Consider the following 22,392-nt stretch of genomic DNA (forward strand, 5'->3'; position numbering starts at 1 on the left):
GAGAGAAAACGGATCTCAATTGCAATAAAATTGTTTTGCGACAAAATGATAATAATATTCTCAACCGCAAAACACTGTGATTGTTATACATATAGGAAAAAAAATCAGAAAAAAAACGAAGAGGAAAATGGCGATAGGCCAAAACAGGTCAGCCTACAACCGTGGCTAAGCCACCTTTTTCTTTTTCGTTTTTGATTCTTTATTTCTTTTTCTGCTGCTCGTACAAGCATGGGCTAGTGCCCAACTAGGCCTCGCTTGGTGGCTTTTCAACAGCCCATCCGAACAAGTGGAACGGGACATCTCTGATCTCTCGTTCCCATCGACTAATCTTCCCCAATCCGATTCAAGCGGCGGCGGTCGGCACCACCACCACCAACCTTCGCCACAGCCGGCTGTCACACTGGCGCGAAGCACCCCAGCGCGGCGTGGACAGTCGCATGGGCGCCAAGCCTCCCAGGCCTGCGGCTCACCATACATCGGTGCCGTCGCAGAGGGGCCGCGTCAGGCAGCCAACGTCGCTGGCGCCGCCGCTGTCGTGCGCCGCCTTTGGAGGCCGGTCAGGGCTGCGCCAGGCGATGCCGAGGAGGGCGTGCTGGCCCGAGCGCCTACGCGCGCAGGGTGAGAGTCGTGTGCTCTAGAGGTAGGCCACATCGAGGCTGCTGCCTCCATGGGCGGGCAAGGGAATCGCTCCACGCACGGGCTTGTCAGAGGGCGTTGCCGCTGGTCGACCACCTGTGCCGGGCAACACGCCCCGCCGTGCGTGGCCATGGTTGTTGGCTGCCGGGAGCCAGCGGGTAGGACGCATGGCTCGGTAGCGCGGGCGTGCGGGCGCCGCGCGTGTGAGGGGGGCTCGCCGGTTGCATCGACGAGCCGAGGTCGAGGACCTCCGGGCGCTCCGTCGTCGCTTCCCTCTCGGCCAAATCGCTCTGGGCTAAGAGCGTGCTGATAACATGTTGAAAGAAAACGAGAGACAATCGATAGTATTGAAAACTGTCTATTGATGATGACAAGTTACATATTTATAGTCTCCGAAGAGACGCATCCGGAGGGACACGATGCTTACAAAAGTCACGTCTATTTATATGACGGTCGGGATAAGTGGAGATTTAATCTAATTAAGTCTTAACAATTGGTTTTTGTTTTGTGTCGCAGATTCTTTTCATGGCAGTCACGTAGGAGAGCAGCTATCGTAAAAATGACTTCGAGTTGGATTAGGAGCCGGAAAAGAAAGGCGTAATTAAAAGTGTTGCTGGCGAGGGATTCCGAGATGGCCTCAAACTCATTAAACTTGGCACTTAAGCTTCAAATGCACGCATGCAAATCCGGTTTCCTGACGGATCACATCACATACGCATCCACGTCCACGGTTTGGAATCAGCCTGAGCTCATCAATAAAAGGCAGCCAACCTGCTGCCTTTGCCCTCGCCTCGCTCTGACCAATCTTCTCTTCTCCAGCTTCCAATCTTCACCAATCACCAATCACCAGCCCTTACCCAGCGAAGCGACCGGCGTCCCCTGTTCCCTTCCCATGGAGATTGCCTACCCCTACGGCGGGGAGCTCACCAGGAAGCACGGCTTCGTCACAGGCGAGCCTTTTGACGCCAAGACCGGCATCATGTCCGGCCAGAAGCGCGCGAGGGAGATGGAGATCCTTCGGCAGCGCTTCCAATCCGAGCTCGTCGCCGTCCGTCGCCTCCTCCACAAGGCGGCCGCCGTGCTAGCTCCCGCATCATCCCCGTCGGCTGCCCGCGTCAAGGAGAGTCGTCCAGGGTTCTTGGCCGAGGAGCCGCTGGCCAAGAAGAGGAAGGCGTCCCCTCCCGTTCCTCTGATCAAGAGCAAGAAGGCGCCCAGGAAGAAGATGATGACGGGCTCTGAGAGGGAGATGCTCGCGGAAGACCTGGAGCTGTTCGTTGCGGAGATCCCCGATCACGTCGTCGAGCTCTTGAAGAAGCACAGCTGCGCCACCCGCCCCGGCGAAATCGAGATCGACGTCCACGCGTTGGATGACGCCGCCGCCGTCGAGTTACAGGAGCAGGTTGACAAGTTCGCTCGAGAGAGGAGAACGGCGAATCCGTCGCTGCAAGAACGACACCAAGACGGCCCTAAGGTGATGGCCCAAGAGGAGGAGGAGGACGACGAAGAAGTTGACATCTGTGGCGGCGTCTCCCCCTTAGCGATCATGCCGGCACCTCTGGCCCAAGAACGGCACCAAGACGACCCTAAGGCCATGGCCGAAGAGGAGGAGGAGGAAGATGTTGACATCTGTGGTGGCGTCTCCCCCTTACCGATCGTGTCGGCACCTCTTCTGCTCGTCGAAGATGAAGCAGCCAGTGGCTGTGGCAGCCCAAGCTCCAGCAGCAGCAGTTCGGATACTGATTCTTCCAGCGACAGCGATTCAGATACTGATTCCGGCAGCAGCGACTCCGGCGGCAGTGACTCAGATTCTGATTCAGACGAGATCGTCGACAGCCCAGCTCCTCCAACATGCGAGCAGCTCGCCCGTGCTCTGGAAAGGCAGCGAAAGGAGGCCACGTCCCGGGCGAGGGAGAAGGCCCGTCAGGAGCTGCTGGAGACGGAGAGGACGGCAATGCCCGACGATACCCTACACCCAGAGGATCTGAAGAGGCTCGGCATTGATGAGTACAACACGGCGAGGCCCAACAACTACAACTTGTTGCGGCAGATTGGACTCTTCCGCAAGCTTGACAACGACGACTGGAAGCAGCAGCAGCATTATCATCATCGTCAAAGCTTCGAAGAAGACCTAGAGGAAGGCGAGATTCGGTCGTGATCGTCGTTGCTAGCAAGGTGCTATAACAAGTGATGTAACTGCTCATGGCTTGATGCCTCACAGAAAACTTGTAGCTCGATCTCTTCTGTAAATTGTATGTGTGCTGAACATGATTGGATATATGAAAGTACATGATCGATTACACTGAGTATCAGCTAAATTAGTGATATCTTCTTTATACACATGTTTAACAGAGATGTCCATTTCCAATATCGATCATACTGAATATTTAACATGAACTGCAAGCATATATAATAATGACATATAAGGACCACTAAAAAAAATTTATAGCTTGGAGGCTCGGTATTTCTGAAAAGAGATCTTCACATACATATGGAGATTAATATCACGATGTAAGATTGATGCCTGAAGACATTGAATGGTAGCATCACCTCATGCATTCGGTTTACAGAAAAAGATACATCAAGGAGGCTTGTTCCAGTGGCACCGAGATTCAAGCCTTTTCAGTTTTCATTTTGTGCCTGAATTTCCTCCTAATGGATATGCTAACTAGTTCCTCCTTGACATTCTCATTCTTTATATACAACCCGCTTGCACCATTCTCATTCCCAACTGCGAACTGTACAGTTCTTCAGTTAAGCATCCAACAACCTACAGCTTAATCTTCATGGTCGTTTTCGCCTTCAGAATCTGTTTAATAGCAGGGGTAGCTTATAATAAATACATAAGAATATGCTGCTGAGAAAGAAAATAAATCTAACACCAAGGAAATGAGCAAGAAAAGAATCACTGACCGGATCGAACATCCTCACCAACATGACCTCTGGACTGAATTTGACTGATGAGAATCCGGTAAATCGGTACACACCAATATATGTGAAAGACTAGAAGTGAAAATAAGAGTGTTGAAAAGATAGTAGTATGAGGTTCTGTACATATTTTTTTCTCCTTGTCCAGGATCATAGCTCTTTCATAACTGAAAAAGACGCAAGACCATTGAATTGATCAACAAATGCTCTAAAAAATTTACTAGAGTAATGCTGCTTTCTAATCAGGTAAAGTAGCACCACATGCCTGAACAACCAAGAATGTTTACCTTGTGCTTCTTAGGATCCAGAAAGGAAACACTATTTTTTTTTGACGAAAAGGCAGGGCCACTGCTTTTGTATAGAAGAAATAAACAATTACAAAAACAAGATTAGAGAAGGAGGATTGGGGTTAGAGATACATCAGAAGTACATCAGTCTGGTTCTAGGGGGCGCTCTACAAGAGCCATTGCACGCTTATGCCCAGCGTCAACCCAGTCCTTTGCTTCGACCTGAATCTTCAGAAACAGTTGTGTGGGGTGACAAGAAATATTTCTGAATGTTCTATCATCTCTTTCTTTCCAGAGGTTCCACCAAACCAGGGCCAAAATTGATCTCCAAGATTTTGCTCTTTCCTTTCCCATGGAAGCATTTGTTCGCTGCCACCAGCTAACTAGGGAATCGTCATGAACTGCCGCCATAGCCGGGGTCATGTTCAGCTTGCAGAGTGTCAGCTGCCAAACTTCCTTCGCAAAAGAGCAAGAAGTAAGCAGGTGGGCAGCAGTTTCAGGCTCTTGTAGACATAGCAGACACAGTGGATTATGGGGCCACCCTCGCTTAGCAAGGTTATCCGCCGTTAGACATTGATCTTGAGCAGCCAGCCAGACGAAGAACTGACATTTGGGAGGGGCATCCGAGCTCCAGGCCAGCTTCGCATAAGGTGGCCTAATGTTGGCAGTAAGAGTGGCAGTGTACGCCGAGCTGGAGGAAAACTGACCATCGTTTGTCCATCTCCAAGTTAGTGAATCATCTTGAGCCTGAGTGAGTTGGATCGGCTGCAACTCATTCCAAAGGTTCATGAATTGCGCTATTAGCCGAAGAAGGATCCACGAAACCACAAAAAGTAAAAATGCTACAACAGCTAGCCACTCACAGCTACTGTACTTGGCCATCTTTCCGATCTCTAGGAATATATCACTTGCATCATGGAGGGGTAAAATGACCGAGCCAGGACGAGATAATCTGTTTGGAAGTAGCAACAACTTCAAGTTTGACTATGCTGTGTATTGTTATGGTATATAAGGGCTGCATACCTGCAAATATAGGACACAACAATCAGAACAACAATTGCCACATGGTGAGACATCATGATTCCGAAGTCCTTGGCGTCTTGTTTCCCAGAACAGAAGATCAAAGATAGAATATACGTAAAATCCAGCGGCATACATGTATACAGCCTTAAGCTTCAGCCTGGAGAGAAAAACAAAAAAATGTTGAAAGAGCAGCACCGTCAAAGCTTCCAAGAGGTTTTAGAGAAAGGCGAGATTCCGTCGTGATCGTGGTTGCTGGCTTGATGCCTAACAAAAAGCTTGTAGCTCTCTTCTGCAAAATGTATGTGTGTTGAACATGATTGGATATATGAAAGTACATGATCAATTATAAAGAGTATCATGTGCATTTTTAGAATCCGCAAACATTTTTAAGATTCATGAACATTTTTGCTTTTATTTCTCGGGTTTCATTTTCGAAAATAAATGAATATTTTACTTAAAACTCATCAAGATTTGAAAAACTCACGAATATCTTTTATTAAATGTAAGTCATTTTATTAAAATTGTTAACCAACCTCTTACAATCTAATCACACCCCCTCCCTCCTCCTGCGACACCCCCGCGGGCGCACAGGAGGCTAACCCTAACCACCGGTGGGCTACCCCTCTTCCACTCCTCCCCTCCCTCGCCGCCGGTAAGGGCGCGACTAGGCGAAGCCCGACTGGCAATGGCGGCGGCGGGGTGCTCTTCCTTCCCTCGCGCGGGTGGCGAGATGCGGGGCAGCTCACTAGGGCCTGGGTGTCGCGCTACGCGCCGTCATGGCAGCACGACGACGCGCTGGGGCTGGTCAGCGGCGGCGGCACAGCGGTGGTGCGTTGGGCGGCGCAGTGGTAGCGAACGCGCCTTGGTCGCGAGGGCCGGCGACGTCGAGGCTAGATCTAGGGCCTGTCGACGTGGCTATAGGTCTTTGTCCCTACCATGGCCACAGCAGGTGGTGGTGCGACGCAGTGGCTGGCCGGTGGGCGGGTTGGCCGGGATCCAGAGGCTTCGACGGCTGGACGACGGCAAGCAGCGCAGATGGGCTCCTCGGTGAGCTTCTTCGCAATTTGGCGGCGGTCCTTGGGATCTTTCCTTGCCAGTGGGTGGGCGTGTGTTGGTGGCCTCGCATGGAGTTGCATTCGTCGCCGAGGTGGGGCGACACAGGAGGTGTCCAGTGGGGAGGCAGGCTGGAGGGATGGGAGGCGCCGACGAGCTCGGATCACCCGTCACTAGCACAAGGGTGTGTCGGCCTGGATGCGTTCGCTCCCCCTCCTCCCCCGTTCCCCGGTCGTGTGTGGGCTACGGGGCTCCTGCTTTGTTCGAGGCGGGAGTATGTTGCGGTCTCTTCAGTCGGGTGCGCCCTTTGGCCCAAAGCTGGTCACTTTGGTCGGTCTTGGGGGTGTCTCTGTGACGTCCATAATTAAGCTACAGTGATCCCCCGCTAATGATGCCACGTCACCTCGGTTACTGTTGATAAACCCTAGATAATTCAAAAACCAACAAGGTTCAAAATTTAATTACAGGAAAACAATAAAAGTTTTCAAACATTAAAATAAAAATGTTCGTTTGTACTAAATATTTACATAGATAATTATGGTGTAGAAGATACAGTTTTATAAATGCATAAATATTTTTAAATTAATTAAAACAGAAAGGAAAAAAAGAAATAAAAGAAAAAGAAAATACAAAAGAGAAAACAAAACAAAACAAGAAAAAAAGAATACTAGTCCCCCTTGGCCCACCTGGGCCTCGGCCCAACTGGCCGGCCCACTCGGACCGAGCCACCCCACTACCTAACCCCCCTCTCCCTTGTTCTGTTTAACCTTCTTGAGGTTTATATGATCTAAGCAGTAATACGTCACTGTTTTTATAAGCACCTTAGTGTACAACTCTGTCAGTAAGACCATGTTACTATTGTTGTTGACATTCTGGTAACCACCGATGGACGAGAACTTTGCCTATTGGTCCGCCTCGTTCAACGAGCAGGAAAATGGTTCTCTTCGTCCCTCGCCCTTGGTACCGACATCGTTGCCGACATAACTGGCTGGCTACCCTCTAACATGCCTTGCTATCATGACCGTGCAAGATGTCCTCGCCCTTCATACTTTTAACCCACATGGTGGGCCCATAACCCATAGTTCCACAGGATCGAAACCTGACTCTCCTGTACAACCTATTGTCAAAGTTATTCCTCGCGCTTGACTTCATATGTAATTCACGTGCCACCTGTCTGTTGATCTATTCTGGTATCCGATGCACTGCTTATTCACATTGCTCTAAACCCCTTCAACACATCGTTTCAGGGAACGACGATTGTCTATCTGCTTCAAACTCCTTATTGTACCTTCTTACCTTACTCTCGATTTGTTCAACTCGAGAGATACTCATCTGTTCATTCACGGGAAAACCCCAGACGATTACCCCTTAAGCATTCTGTCGTAGCCGAGCTACCCCTTACCTTTTCGTAAGTACGATGAAGATCCCGAAGACAGGATGACGACTTCATCATTTTGACATGAAGCAGAAGTATGAAGGCATCAATATATTGGATTGACCTCTTCAAGAAGAGCAACCAACACCGAGAAGATCCGTTAGAATTTCGTAACCAATCTCTGCCCCTTACTACCCTCCTAAATCTCGGGACGAGATTTCTTGTAGTGGAGGAGAATTGTGACGCCCGAATAATTAAGCTACAGTGATCCCCCGCTAATGATGCCACGTCACCTCGGTTACTGTTGATAAACCCTAGATAATTCAAAACCGAAACAAGTTCAAAATTTAATTACAGGAAAACAATAAAAGTTTTCAAACATTAAAATAAAAATGTTCGGTTTGTACTAAATATTACATAGATAATTATGGTGTAGAAGATACAGTTTTATAAAATGCATAAATATTTTAATTTGAATTAAAACAGAAAGGAAAAGAAATAAAAGAAAAAGAAAATACAAAAGAGAAAACAAAACAAAACAAGAAAAAAAGAATACTAGTCCCCCTTGGCCCACCTGGGCCTCGGCCCAACTGGCCGGCCCACTCGGACCGAGCCACCCCACCACCTACCCCCCCTCTCCCCCCCCCCCGTGACCTAACCCACTCCCCACTCCTCCCCCCCACTCCCCACGTCTCCCTCTTCCCCCGATCCAGATCGGATCGGGGATGGCCTCGTGGCCCTCGCCTGGAGCCGCCTTGCCGGCCGCCGTCCTCGTCCCCGACGAGCCCCTCCTCGCACCCTTCTCCTCCCCTGGATCTAGGTCGGCGACGCAGCACCCCGACCCCATCGCCGCTCGTCCTCGACCGCATCCGAGGCCACCACACCGTCCGATGCCGATGCCGGCGCCCGGAGCCCCCCCCCACCGGACTGCATCCTCCTCCCCGCCGGCCTGCATCCCCTACGCCGCTCGTCACCCTCCTCCTCCTCAACCCCCGCTGTCCCGTCCCTACGAATCCCGGTGAGGCCACGGCTTCGTCCTCCTCCTTCCCTGCCTCTGCTCGAGGCCGACCGTGCGCACTCGCACCACCGCATCGGCCACACCGTCGCCCCTTGCCGTTCTTGGCCGTGCCCCGCCACGAGGTGCAGCAGCTGCTGCTATGCTGCGGTGGTGCGGCCACCACCACTGCAGCGCCCCGTCGCCGGTGGCCTCGCCCCTATGCGCCGCCTTCCGTCACCGCCTGCCCCCCTGCTGCTCCGGCCGGCGCCCCATGGCCCCGTGCCTCGCCACGCCTAGTCTCTGCCCTCTCCTCCTCCCACGGCCGCACCAGCGCCACCCCTCGCCTCCGCCCGCCGTGGCCCAGGCTGGCCGCGCCGGCATGCCCCGCCGTTGGTGCCCCGGCGGCCTCGTCCCGCCCTGCGGGCGAGCGCCCGCTCGGGTACGCCCGCACCCGGCGCCTGTGAACCAACGCCCGCTATGGCCCCTCTAGGCCACTGGCATGGGGGCCCCAGCCCCAGAAACGTTTAAAAATATATATTAATAAAAATAATTAAATAAATAATAATAATTAAATTAATTAATTAATTAAGGAATTAATTAATTAATCATAATTAGATTAACCTAATTAACTAATTAGTTTAATTAAATAGTAATTAGATTAGTTAAACATTAATTAGACTAAACAGTCAATGACGAACAGGACCCACACGTCAGTTGACCAGTCAACGCCTCTGTTGATTGCTGGCGTCATGCTGACGTCATGCTGACGTCAGCGTGCACTGTTCTGGATAATGTTGGATTAAAATAATTAAATAAATGCTAAAAATGATTTTTATCTTCTAAAATTAATATAAAATAAACCGTAGCTCAGATGAAAAAACTTTGTACATGAAAGTTGCTCAGAACGACGAGACGAACCCGGATACGTGGCCCATTCGTCCGCCACGCATCCCTAGCATAGCGAACACGCAACTTTCCCCCTCCGGTTCATCTGTCCGAAAACGCGAAACACCGGGGATAATTTCCCGGATGTTTCCCCCCTTCACCGGTACCACCTTGTACCGCGTTAGGGCACACCTAGCATCAGCTTTGTCATGTCATGCATCGTCATGCATTTGTTTGCATTATATTTATTGTTTCTTCCCCCTCTTCTCTCGCTAGACACCGAGACCGACGTTGCTGCTACCCAGTACGACTACGGTGTTGACGACCACTCTCTCTTGCCAGAGCAACCAGGCAAGCCCCCCCCTTTGATCACCAGATATTGCCTACTCTTTCTCTATACTGCTTGCATTAGAGTAGTGTAGCATGTTACTGCTTTCCGTTATTCCTATCCTGATGCATAGCCTGTCCTTGCTACTACTGTTGTTACCATTACCTGCTATCCTACTGCTTAGTATAGGATGCTAGTGTTCCATCAGTGGCCCTACACTCTTGTCCGTCTGCCATGCTATACTACTGGGCTGTGATCACTTCGGGAGGTGATCACGGGCATATACGATATACTTTACACAGTTACATTACCTGTGATGCTGTTCGGAGATGGGGGCTGAAGGGGCAGGTGGCTCCATCCAGGTAGAGGTGGGCCTGGGTTCCCGACGGCCCCCGACGGTTACTTTGAGGCGGAGCGACAGGGCAGGTTGAGACCACCTAGGAGAGAGGTGGGCCTGGCCCTGGTCGGCGTTCGCAGATACTTAACACGTTAAACGAGATCTTGGTATTTGATCTGAGTCTGGCCACTGGCTTATACGCACTAACCATCTACGCGGGAGTAGTTATGGGTATCCCGACGTCGTGGTATCAGCCGAAGCCTTCGTGACGTCAGCGACTGAGCGGCGCGCGCCGGATTGGAACGTAAGCCTGCTCTTGTATTAAGGGGGCTAGTTCTGCTTCCGGCCGCGTTCGCAACATGCAGGTGTGCTAAGGGCGATGGGCCCAGACCCCTGTGCGCTTAGGTTTAGACCGGCGTGCTGACCTCTCTGTTGTGCCTAGGTGGGGCTGCGACGTGTTGATCTTTTGCGGCCGGGCATGACCCCAAAAAGTGTGTCCGGCCAAATGGGATCAAGCGTGTTGGGGTATGTGGTGCACCCCTGCAGGGAAGTTAATCTATTCGAATAGCCGTGATCTTCGGTAACAGGACGACTTGGAGTTGTACCTTGACCTTATGACAACTAGAACCGGATACTTAATAAAACACACCCTTCGAAGTGCTAGATACAACCGGTGATCGCTCTCTCACAGGGCGATGAGGGGAGGATCATCGGTTAGGATTATGCTATGCGATGCTACTTGGAGGACTTCAGTCTAATCTCTTCTACATGCTGCAAGACGGAGGTTGCCAGAAGCATAGTCTTCGAAAGGACTAGCTATCCCCCTTATCCCGGCTTTCTGCAGTTCAGTCCACATATAATAGCCTTATTCCAGTTGATACCAATGCATACATATGTAGTGTAGCTCCTTGCTTGCGAGTACTTTGGATGAGTACTCACGGTTGCTTTCTCCCTCCTTTCCCCCTATCCCTTCTACCTGGTTGTCGCAACCAGATGTTGGAGCCCAGGATCCAGACGTCACCGTCGACGATGACTCCTACTGCACCGGAGGTGCCTACTACTACGTGCTGCCCGCTGACGACGACCGGGAGTAATTTAGGAGGATCCCAGGCAGGAGGCCTGCGCCTCTTTCGATCTGTATCCCAGTTTGTGCTAGCCTTCTTAAGGCAAACTTGTTTAACTTATGTCTGTACTCAGATATTGTTGCTTCCGCTGACTCGCCTATGATCGGGCTCTTGTATTCGAGCCCTCGAGTCCCCTGGCTTGTAATATGATGCTTGTATGACTTATTTTATTTGTAGAGTTGTGTTGTGATATCTTCTCGTGAGTCCCTGATCTTGATCGTACACGTTCACGTGTATGATTAGTGTACGGTCAAACCGGGGGCGTCACAAGTTGGTATCAGAGCCGACTGCCTGTAGGAATCCCCCTTTCCAACTCCTTGGCCGAAGTCGAGTCTAGGCATTGCAAAACTTTTACTAACTTGGCTGTGTGCCTTACGGGCCCACGTCGCCATCCGGGTGGTATTAGGATCTTTTACTCCTCGATCCTTACTCTGGGACTCTGAACTCTCTTCTATTCGGGTTAAATGAATTTTGCTAAATCTAACATTAGGATCTCGTTATCACTTTCACCCGGAGAGCCCCTTATTACTGATGATCGTCTGCTGTACGTGAAGACTCTGAAGATACTCTCCGCTGTTAACCCGAGAACTTGTGTTCATCGCGTTTGCAATTCCCCTTCCACCGTCAACCCTTATGGATAAATACTTGCAGTTGTTATGCTTACATACATCCCTAGTTGGTCTTGTTATTACAAGATACCCCGAAATACTCGTCATTGTTTCGATAATCCTTTGAGCTTACTGCCTTGCTATTCTTTGTCATCTGAATACCCCTATGGATAATTCCTCGCATTTGCCGAGTATCTTTTCATCCCTAGTTGTTCAAGTGTTTCATGAAGGTCTTCAAAATACTATTCGATCTTTCGAAAATCCTTAGTAGCTTAATGCTCTGTGAATACTTGTCTGCTTACATTATGGTTAATTCCATATGTCTAGTAGTCTTTGTTGACATCCCTTGACTTTGCCATTTTGACCCTAATGATTCAATATGTGCGTATGCACGCGATCATCAGGATATCCTTTTAAATTATCTTCCCGGCTCAAACGGCATTTTAAAACAGGAGCTAGATCTCGACCAATCTAATTGCCATCGATTATTCCCCTAAGCCTACTCGGCTTACCCATCCTTAATCAGAGCCCTTGCTTCTGATCCCTTGTCTTGGAATTCATAATTCATTTGCCTTTGAGCTTTGAGTTAGTCAGTTGTTTCTATAATCTGATCTCCTTGCCTTCTTTCTTCCTCTGGTTGAGTATCGATGCTCACGTCGGATCCCTTGCGGACCACCAGACCCTTTGCCGGATTTTATACAACAACGTCCTTCATATTCAATAAGCCTGTGAGCCTTTTCCTTGGATATATAATGCCTTTAGTAAATTGTATCCTCTGTTTCCTCAACCATGCTTTGTTTCCGAGCTGGTGGTATTTACGATTGAAGCTTGTGGTATATGTTTCTAAGATGCCCCTATGGGTTGAACCTATACCTGCTCTAAAACTGTGTGAACCCAAAAGATTTCACGGGTCATACTTATCTGGTATTGCACCAGGTAAAAACTTTCAACAAGTAATGTCATTTTTGAAATACGAGAGGTGAATGAAAGGTTATGCGTTGAACAAGTGGGAGTCGACCTTGAACCCTGTGTTCATGCCCATGGACACGATGTAGATCTTATCATTAAAGCTTCTGTTAAATTAATTATTCCTTTGGTATAAGTTCATCTTATATCTGGGATCTGGCCTTTTTCAATCATGGTTCCGACCATGTTCTCCTTTAAATACCATTTCTTGAGCAAGTTTGAGCACTTGTCTTCTGTGGAGTAATACCCCAGTCCAACCTCTACTTTGATTTGTCGTCGAGTATTACCCCCCTAGTATCTCAAGATTATCATGGAACTGCATAACTTCTTACGAGTTCTTCATCTAGTGCTACATTCTCATTGATTGCAATTTTTCGTGGGCTCTGAGTTATTTAACACTCAAAGACATCGATAACTGAATCGAGTCTGCACTGCGATTCAACAACTCTTAGTATTCTTCAATTCTTACGAGTTTGTACTCGATAGTGTCATTCCCAGCTGATTGACTACATCATCATCGTCAGGCTGACTGCTTGACCATTCTACCTATGTCCTTCATCCTCGGGACACAATCCCGACAGTGTTCTAAGCTTACATCAAACCTTCATCATCATATTGTTTGTCTTGAGAGACAACTCTGAATTCTGAGATGGCATCTTATCTATGGTCATAATAACCTTTTGCTTAACCATTCCCTTGGCTTGGTGTCATCGCCGAGCGATTGCATCCTCATGGAGCCTCTCGACAAGATTTGTCGTGATCATCATCAACATTTTGACCCCTTCCAATATATAAATTGAATTCATGATGAGAAGTACCCTCCTTGTCCTCGATGATTTGTGTTATCATCGACCACTTTATTGCCTTCCGTTCAACACCAACTTGTTCGTGTCTCTAGCACCCTATTGCTTTTAAGTTAATGGTCGATATTTCATTCTTAGACTATTGGTTGTTGAATCACCTTTCTAACATTGATCATGCTACCTAAGACCATATTTTTGGGTGCACTTTTCAACCAATTCTTAATTGTGTATGTTTTCCTTGAGCATACATCCTTATATCATTTGGTCCGACAAATGTTGACTCCTTGTGCACATAAGTGTGGAAATCCATCTTTTGAAAATCTCAATGAATCGTCGCTGAGTTCATCAGCCACCTCTTCATTCTCCCCTTGGTTTTAATAATGAACTCTTGTTTTGGAACTCGCTTCCATAGTACATATCCCGAGAATCTTACATTGTCACCTCGTCAATTGTGTTGCACCTTTTCTTCTCAGGCATCCTGAGTCTGAGGCATCCTGGCACCAATCAGATCTGAATCTCGGTCAGATATGATGGTTGGAACATATTTCCAAGAGTTATTACATTAGTCCTGATATATCGGTAAGGTGGGGTCATGCCTATCACACTTGGCCGGAGGACTTGTTGTTATAGATTCCTTTTCAGCAAGGTTATCCCTTATTCCATGAGGAAATTGTAAGACCTATTCTTCAAGTTATTCCTGATGGATCCTTTGTGTCTCCAGAGTCTGATCTTCACCCGTTGACCATGTCAATGCTATCTCTAAGCATGTCTATGGTATTCCGATTTTCAACAAGAACATTAAACCTAATGCTAAATATTTCCTGCTCAATTATCCAAACACCGTTGTTTGGGTAATGTCATGAAATTTCTCTCCTGTTACCAAAATGGTTTTCTACAATTATATCCTATCATGGATATCATGCTCTGCTTGTTCTTGGGAAGGATATACCCCTGAAATGTGTGTTTAAACGAATTTGCATTCCCATTGATCTGTTTAATCTGATAATCACATTTTCCTTTCCATTGTTCTGTTTAACCTTCTTGAGGTTTATATGATCTAAGCAGTAATACGTCACTGTTTTTATAAGCACCTTAGTGTACAACTCTGTCAGTAAGACCATGTTACTATTGTTGTTGACATTCTGGTAACCACCGATGGACGAGAACTTTGCCTATTGGTCCGCCTCGTTCAACGAGCAGGAAAATGGTTCTCTTCGTCCCTCGCCCTTGGTACCGACATCGTTGCCGACATAACTGGCTGGCTACCCTCTAACATGCCTTGCTATCATGACCGTGCAAGATGTCCTCGCCCTTCATACTTTTAACCCACATGGTGGGCCCATAACCCATAGTTCCACAGGATCGAAACCTGACTCTCCTGTACAACCTATTGTCAAAGTTATTCCTCGCGCTTGACTTCATATGTAATTCACGTGCCACCTGTCTGTTGATCTATTCTGGTATCCGATGCACTGCTTATTCACATTGCTCTAAACCCCTTCAACACATCGTTTCAGGGAACGACGATTGTCTATCTGCTTCAAACTCCTTATTGTACCTTCTTACCTTACTCTCGATTTGTTCAACTCGAGAGATACTCATCTGTTCATTCACGGGAAAACCCCAGACGATTACCCCTTAAGCATTCTGTCGTAGCCGAGCTACCCCTTACCTTTTCGTAAGTACGATGAAGATCCCGAAGACAGGATGACGACTTCATCATTTTGACATGAAGCAGAAGTATGAAGGCATCAATATATTGGATTGACCTCTTCAAGAAGAGCAACCAACACCGAGAAGATCCGTTAGAATTTCGTAACCAATCTCTGCCCCTTACTACCCTCCTAAATCTCGGGACGAGATTTCTGTAGTGGAGGAGAATTGTGACGCCCGAATAATTAAGCTACAGTGATCCCCCGCTAATGATGCCACGTCACCTCGGTTACTGTTGATAAACCCTAGATAATTCAAAACCGAAACAAATTCAAAATTTAATTACAGGAAAACAATAAAAGTTTTCAAACATTAAAATAAAAATGTTCGGTTTGTACTAAATATTACATAGATAATTATGGTGTAGAAGATACAGTTTTATAAAATGCATAAATATTTAATTTGAATTAAAACAGAAAGAAAAGAAATAAAAGAAAAGAAAATACAAAAGAGAAAAACAAAACAAAACAAGAAAAAAGAATACAAGTCCCCCTTGGCCCACCTGGGCCTCGGCCCAACTGGCCGGCCCACTCGGACCGAGCCACCCCACTACCTAACCCCCCTCTCCCCCCGTGACCTAACCCACTCCCCACTCCCGCACGTCTCTCCTCCCACTCCCCACGTCTCCCTCTTCCCCCGATCCAGATCGGATCGGGGATGGCCTCGTGGCCCTCGCCTGGAGCCGCCTCGCCGGCCGCCGTCCTCGTCCCCGATGAGCCCCTCCTCGCACCCCTCTCCTCCCCTGGATCTAGGTCGGCGACGCAGCACCCCGACCCCATCGCCGCTCGTCCTCGACCGCATCCGAGGCCACCACACCGCCCGATGCCGATGCCGGCGCCCGGAGCCCCCCCCATCGGACTGCATCCTCCTCCCCGCCGGCCTGCATCCCCTACGCCGCTCGTCACCCTCCTCCTCCTCAACCCCCGCTGTCCCGTCCCTACGAATCCCGGTGAGGCCACGGCTTCGGCCTCCTCCTTCCCTGCCTCTGCTCGAGGCCGACCGTGCGCACGCGCACCACCGCGTCGGCCACACCGTCGCCCCTTGCCGTTCTTGGCCGTGCCCCGCCACGAGGTGCAGCAGCTGCTGCTATGCTGCGGTGGTGCGGCCACCATCACTGCAGCGCCCCGTCGCCGGTGGCCTCGCCCCTATGCGCCGCCTTCCGTCACCGCCTGCCCCCCTGCTGCTCCGGCCGGCGCCCCATGGCCCCGTGCCTCGCCACGCCTAGTCTCTGCCCTCTCCTCCTCCCACGGCCGCACCAGCGCCACCCCTCGCCTCCGCCCGCCGTGGCCCAGGCTGGCCGCGCCGGCATGCCCCGCCGTTGGTGCCCCGGCGGCCTCGTCCCGCCCTGCGGGCGAGCGCCCGCTCGGGTACGCCCGCACCCGGCGCCTGTGAACCAACGCCCGCTATGGCCCCTCTAGGCCACTGGCATGGGGGCCCCAGCCCCAGAAACGTTTAAAAATATATATTAATAAAAATAATTAAATAAATAATAATAATTAAATTAATTAATTAATTAAGGAATTAATTAAGTTAATTAATCATAATTAGATTAACCTAATTAACTAATTAGTTTAATTAAATAGTAATTAGATTAGTTAAACATTAATTAGACTAAACAGTCAATGACGAACAGGACCCACACGTCAGTTGACCAGTCAACGCCTCTGTTGATTGCTGGCGTCATGCTGACGTCATGCTGACGTCAGCGTGCACTGTTCTGGATAATGTTGGATTAAAATAATTAAATAAATGCTAAAAATGATTTTTATCTTCTAAAATTAATATAAAATAAACTGTAGCTTAGATGAAAAAACTTTGTACATGAAAGTTGCTCAGAACGACGAGACGAACCCGGATACGTGGCCCATTCGTCCGCCACGCATCCCTAGCATAGCGAACACGCAACTTTCCCCCTCCGGTTCATCTGTCCGAAAACGCGAAACACCGGGGATAATTTCCCGGATGTTTCCCCCCTTCACAGGTACCACCTTGTACCGCGTTAGGGCACACCTAGCATCACGCTTTGTCATGTCATGCATCGTCATGCATTTGTTTGCATTATATTTATTGTTTCTTCCCCCTCTTCTCTCGCTAGACACCGAGACCGACGTCGCTGCTACCCAGTACGACTACGGTGTTGACGACCACTCTCTCTTGCCAGAGCAACCAGGCAAGCCCCCCCTTTGATCACCAGATATTGCCTACTCTTTCATTCCTATACTGCTTGCATTAGAGTAGTGTAGCATGTTACTGCTTTCCGTTATTCCTATCCTGATGCATAGCATGTCCTTGCTACTACTGTTGTTACCATTACCTGCTATCCTATTGCTTAGTATAGGATGCTAGTGTTCCATCAGTGGCCCTACACTCTTGTCCGTCTGCCATGCTATACTACTGGGCTGTGATCACTTCGGGAGGTGATCACGGGCATATACGATATACTTTACACAGTTACATTACCTGTGATGCTGTTCGGAGATGGGGGCTGAAGGGGCAGGTGGCTCCATCCAGGTAGAGGTGGGCCTGGGTTCCCGACGGCCCCTGACGGTTACTTTGAGGCGGAGCGACAGGGCAGGTTGAGACCACCTAGGAGAGAGGTGGGCCTGGCCCTGGTCGGCGTTCGCGGATACTTAACACGTTAAACGAGATCTTGGTATTTGATCTGAGTCTGGCCACTGGCTTATACGCACTAACCATCTACGCGGGAGTAGTTATGGGTATCCCGACGTCGTGGTATCAGCCGAAGCCTTCGTGACGTCAGCGACTGAGCGGCGCGCGCCGGATTGGAACGTAAGCCTGCTCTTGTATTAAGGGGGCTAGTTCTGCTTCCGGCCGCGTTCGCAACATGCAGGTGTGCTAAGGGCGATGGGCCCAGACCCCTGTGCGCTTAGGTTTAGACCGGCGTGCTGACCTCTCTGTTGTGCCTAGGTGGGGCTGCGACGTGTTGATCTTTTGCGGCCGGGCATGACCCCAAAAAGTGTGTCCGGCCAAATGGGATCAAGCGTGTTGGGGTATGTGGTGCACCCCTGCAGGGAAGTTAATCTATTCGAATAGCCGTGATCTTCGGTAACAGGACGACTTGGAGTTGTACCTTGACCTTATGACAACTAGAACCGGATACTTAATAAAACACACCCTTCGAAGTGCTAGATACAACCGGTGATCGCTCTCTCACAGGGCGATGAGGGGAGGATCATCGGTTAGGATTATGCTATGCGATGCTACTTGGAGGACTTCAGTCTAATCTCTTCTACATGCTGCAAGACGGAGGTTGCCAGAAGCATAGTCTTCGAAAGGACTAGCTATCCCCCTTATCCCGGCTTTCTTCAGTTCAGTCCACATATAATAGCCTTATTCCAAGTTGATACCAATGCATACATATGTAGTGTAGCTCCTTGCTTGCGAGTACTTTGGATGAGTACTCACGGTTGCTTTCTCCCTCCTTTCCCCCTATCCCTTCTACCTGGTTGTCGCAACCAGATGTTGGAGCCCAGGATCCAGACGTCATCGTCGACGATGACTCCTACTGCACCGGAGGTGCCTACTACTACGTGCTTCCCGCTGATGACGACCAGGAGTAATTTAGGAGGATCCCAGGCAGGAGGCCTGCGCCTCTTTCGATCTGTATCCTAGTTTGTGCTAGCCTTCTTAAGGCAAACTTGTTTAACTTATGTCTGTACTCAGATATTGTTGCTTCCGCTAACTCGCCTATGATCGGGCTCTTGTATTCGAGCCCTCGAGTCCCCTGGCTTGTAATATGATGCTTGTATGACTTATTTTATTTGTAGAGTTGTGTTGTGATATCTTCCCGTGAGTCCCTGATCTTGATCGTACACCTTTGCGTGTATGATTAGTGTACGGTCAAACCGGGGGCGTCACAGTCTCGATGCAGAATGGCAGCCTTGGTGGCGGGAGGAACGACATTCGTGGGCGGAACTTGCACCTGTGGTGCGGGCCAGAGGCCATGGCCACGTGGGTGGATGGTCGCTGGTGGTTGGCGGTGTTGGGGAACGTAGTAATTTTAAAAAAAATCATACACACACGCAAGATCATGGTGATGCATAGCAACGAGAGGGGAGAGTGTTGTCCACGTACCCTCGTAGACCGAAAGCGGAAGCGTTAGCACAACGCGGTTGATGTAGTCGTACGTCTTCACGATCCGACCGATCCAAGTACTGAACGCACGACACCTCCAAGTTCAGCACACGTTCAGCTCGATGACGTCCCGCGAACTCCGATCCAGCAGAGCTTCACGGGAGAGTTCCGTCGGCACGACGGCGTGGTGACGGTGATGATGTTGCTACCGACGCAGGGCTTCGCCTAAGCACCGCTACTATATGACCGAGGTGGAATATGGTGGAGGGGGGCACCGCACACGGCTGGGAGAGATCAACTGATCAACTTGTGTCTCTAGAGGTGCCCCCTGCCCCTGTATATAAAGGAGCAAGGGGGGCCGGTCCTCTATGGGCGCGCTAGGAGGAGGAGTCCTCCTCCTAGTAGGAGTAGGACTCCCCTTTCCTACTCCTACTAGGAGGAGGAAAGGAAGGAGGAGAAGGAGAAGGAAGGAGAAGGAGGAAAAGGAGGAAAGGGGGGCCGGCCCCCTAGTCTAATTCGGTTTGGGCTAGGGGGGGTCGCGCGCCCTGCCTCCTCTCTTCCACCACTTGGCCCATGAGGCCCATTACTTCTTCCTCGTATTCCCGTAACTCCCCGGTACCCCCGAAAATACCCGAATCACTCGGAACCTTTCTGATGTCCGAATATAGTCATCCAATATATCGATCTTTACGTCTCGACCATTTTGAGACTCCTCATCATGTCCCCGATCTCATCCGGGACTCCAAACTATCTTCGGTAAATCAAATCACATAAACTCATAATACAATCGTCACCGGAACTTTAAGCGTGCGGACCCTACGGGTTCGAGAACTATGTAGACATGACCGAGACATGTCTCCGGTCAATAACCAATAGCGGAACCTGGATGCTCATATTGGCTCCCACATATTCTACGAAGATCTTTATCGGTTAGACCGCATAACAACATACGTTGTTCCCTTTGTCATCGGTATGTTACTTGCCCGAGATTCGATCGTCGGTATCTCAATACCTAGTTCAATCTCGTTACCGGCAAGTCTCTTTACTCGTGCCGTAATACATCATCCCGCAACTAACTTATTAGTTGCAATGCTTGCAAGGCTTAAGTGATGTGCATTACCGAGAGGGCCCAGAGATACCTCTCCGACAATCGGAGTGACAAATCCTAATCTCGAAATACGCCAACCCAACAAGTACCTTCGGAGACACCTGTAGAGCACCTTTATAATCACCCAGTTACGTTGTGACGTTTGGTAGCACACAAAGTGTTCCTCCGGTAAACGGAAGTTGCATAATCTCATAGTCATAGGAACATGTACAAGTCATGAAGAAAGCAATAGCAACAAACTAAACGATCAAGTGCTATGCTAACGGAATGGGTCAAGTCAATCACATCATTCCCCTAATGATGTGATCCCGTTAATCAAATGACAACTCATGTCTATGGTTAGGAAACATAACCATCTTTGATCAACAAGCTAGTAAAGTAGAGGCATACTAGTGACACTCTGTTTGTCTATGTATTCACACATGTATTATGTTTCCTGTTAATACAATTCTAGCATGAATAATAAACATTTATCGTGATATAAGGAAATAATTAATAACTTTATTATTGCCTCTAGGGCATATTTCCTTCAGTCTCCCACTTGCACTAGAGTCAATAATCTAGTTCACATCGCCATGTGATTTAATACCAATAGTTCACATCACCATGTGATTAACACCCATAGTTCACATCGACATGTGACCAACACCCAAAGGGTTTACTAGAGTCAATAATCTAGTTCACATCGTTATGTGATTAACACCTAAAGAGTACTAAGGTGTGATCATGTTTTGCTTGTGAGAGAAGTTTAGTCAACGGGTCTGCCACATTCAGATCCGTAAGTATTTTGCAAATTTCTATGTCAACAATGCTTTGCACGGAGCTACTCTAGCTAATTGCTCTCACTTTCAATATGTATCCAGATTGAGACTTTGAGTCATCTGGATCAGTGTCAAAACTTGCATCGACGTAACCCTTTACGATGAACCTTTTGTCACCTCCATAATCGAGAAACATATCCTTATTCCACTAAGGATAATTTTGACCAATGTCCAGTGATATACTCCTAGATCACTATTGTACTCCCTTGCCAAACTCAGGGCAGGGTATACAATAGGTCTGGTACACAGCATGGCATACTTTATAGAACCTATGGCCAAGGCATAGGAAATGACTTTCATTCTTTTTTTATCTTCTGCCGTGGTCGGACTTTGAGTCTTACTCAGCTTCACACCTTGTAACATAGGCAAGAACTCTTTCTTTGACTGTTCCATTTTGAACTACTTCAAAATCTTGTCAAGGTATGTACTCATTGAAAAACTTTATCAAGCGTCTTGATCTATCTCTATAGATCTTGATGCTTAATATGTAAGCAGCTTCACCGAGGTCTTTCTTTGAAAAACTCCTTTCAAACACTCCTTTATGCTTTGCAGAATAATTCTACATTATCTCCGATCAACAATATGTCATTCACATATACTTATCAGAAATGTTGTAGTGCTCCCACTCACTTTCTTGTAAATACAGGCTTCACCGCAAGTCTGTATAAAACTATATGCTTTGATCAACTTAGCAAAGCATATATTCCAACTCCGAGATGCTTGCACCAGTCCATAGATGGATCGCTGGAGCTTGCATATTTTGTTAGTACCTTTAAGATTGACAAAACCTTTTGGTTGCATCATATACAACTCTTCTTTAATAAACCATTAAGGAATGCAGTTTTGTTTATCCATTTGCCAAATTTCATAAAATGCGACAATTGCTAACATGATTCGGACAAACTTAAGCATAGATACGAGTGAGAAACTCTCATCGTAGTCAACACCTTGAACTTGTCAAAAACCTTTTTGGCGACAATTCTAGCTTTGTAGATAGTAACACTACTATCAGCGTCCGTCTTCCTCTTGAAGATCCATTTAATCTCAATGGCTCGCCGATCAATGGGCAAGTCAATCAAAGTCCATACTTTGTTCTCATACATGGATCTCATCTCAGATTTCATGGCCTCAAGCCATTTCGCGGAATTTGGGCTCATCATCGCTTCCTCATAGTTCATAGGCTCGTCATGGTCAAGTAACATGATCTCCAGAACAGGATTACCGTACCACTCTGGTGCGGATCTCACTCTGGTTTACCTACGAGGTTCGGTAGTAACTTGATCTGAAGTTACATGATCATCATCATTA

General features: G+C 48.4%; 1 pseudogene; it reads right to left on the bottom strand.

Annotated features, from left to right (window-relative positions):
- Positions 1-3,410: 3,410 nt before the first annotated feature.
- On the bottom strand, positions 3,411-5,021 carry LOC125556034 (annotated as a pseudogene).
- Between the last annotated feature and the right edge of the window lie 17,371 nt (positions 5,022-22,392).

The sequence above is a fragment of the Triticum urartu genome, chromosome 5 (genome assembly GCF_003073215.2).
Source record: "Triticum urartu cultivar G1812 chromosome 5, Tu2.1, whole genome shotgun sequence".
Classification (NCBI taxonomy): Eukaryota; Viridiplantae; Streptophyta; class Magnoliopsida; order Poales; family Poaceae; genus Triticum; species Triticum urartu.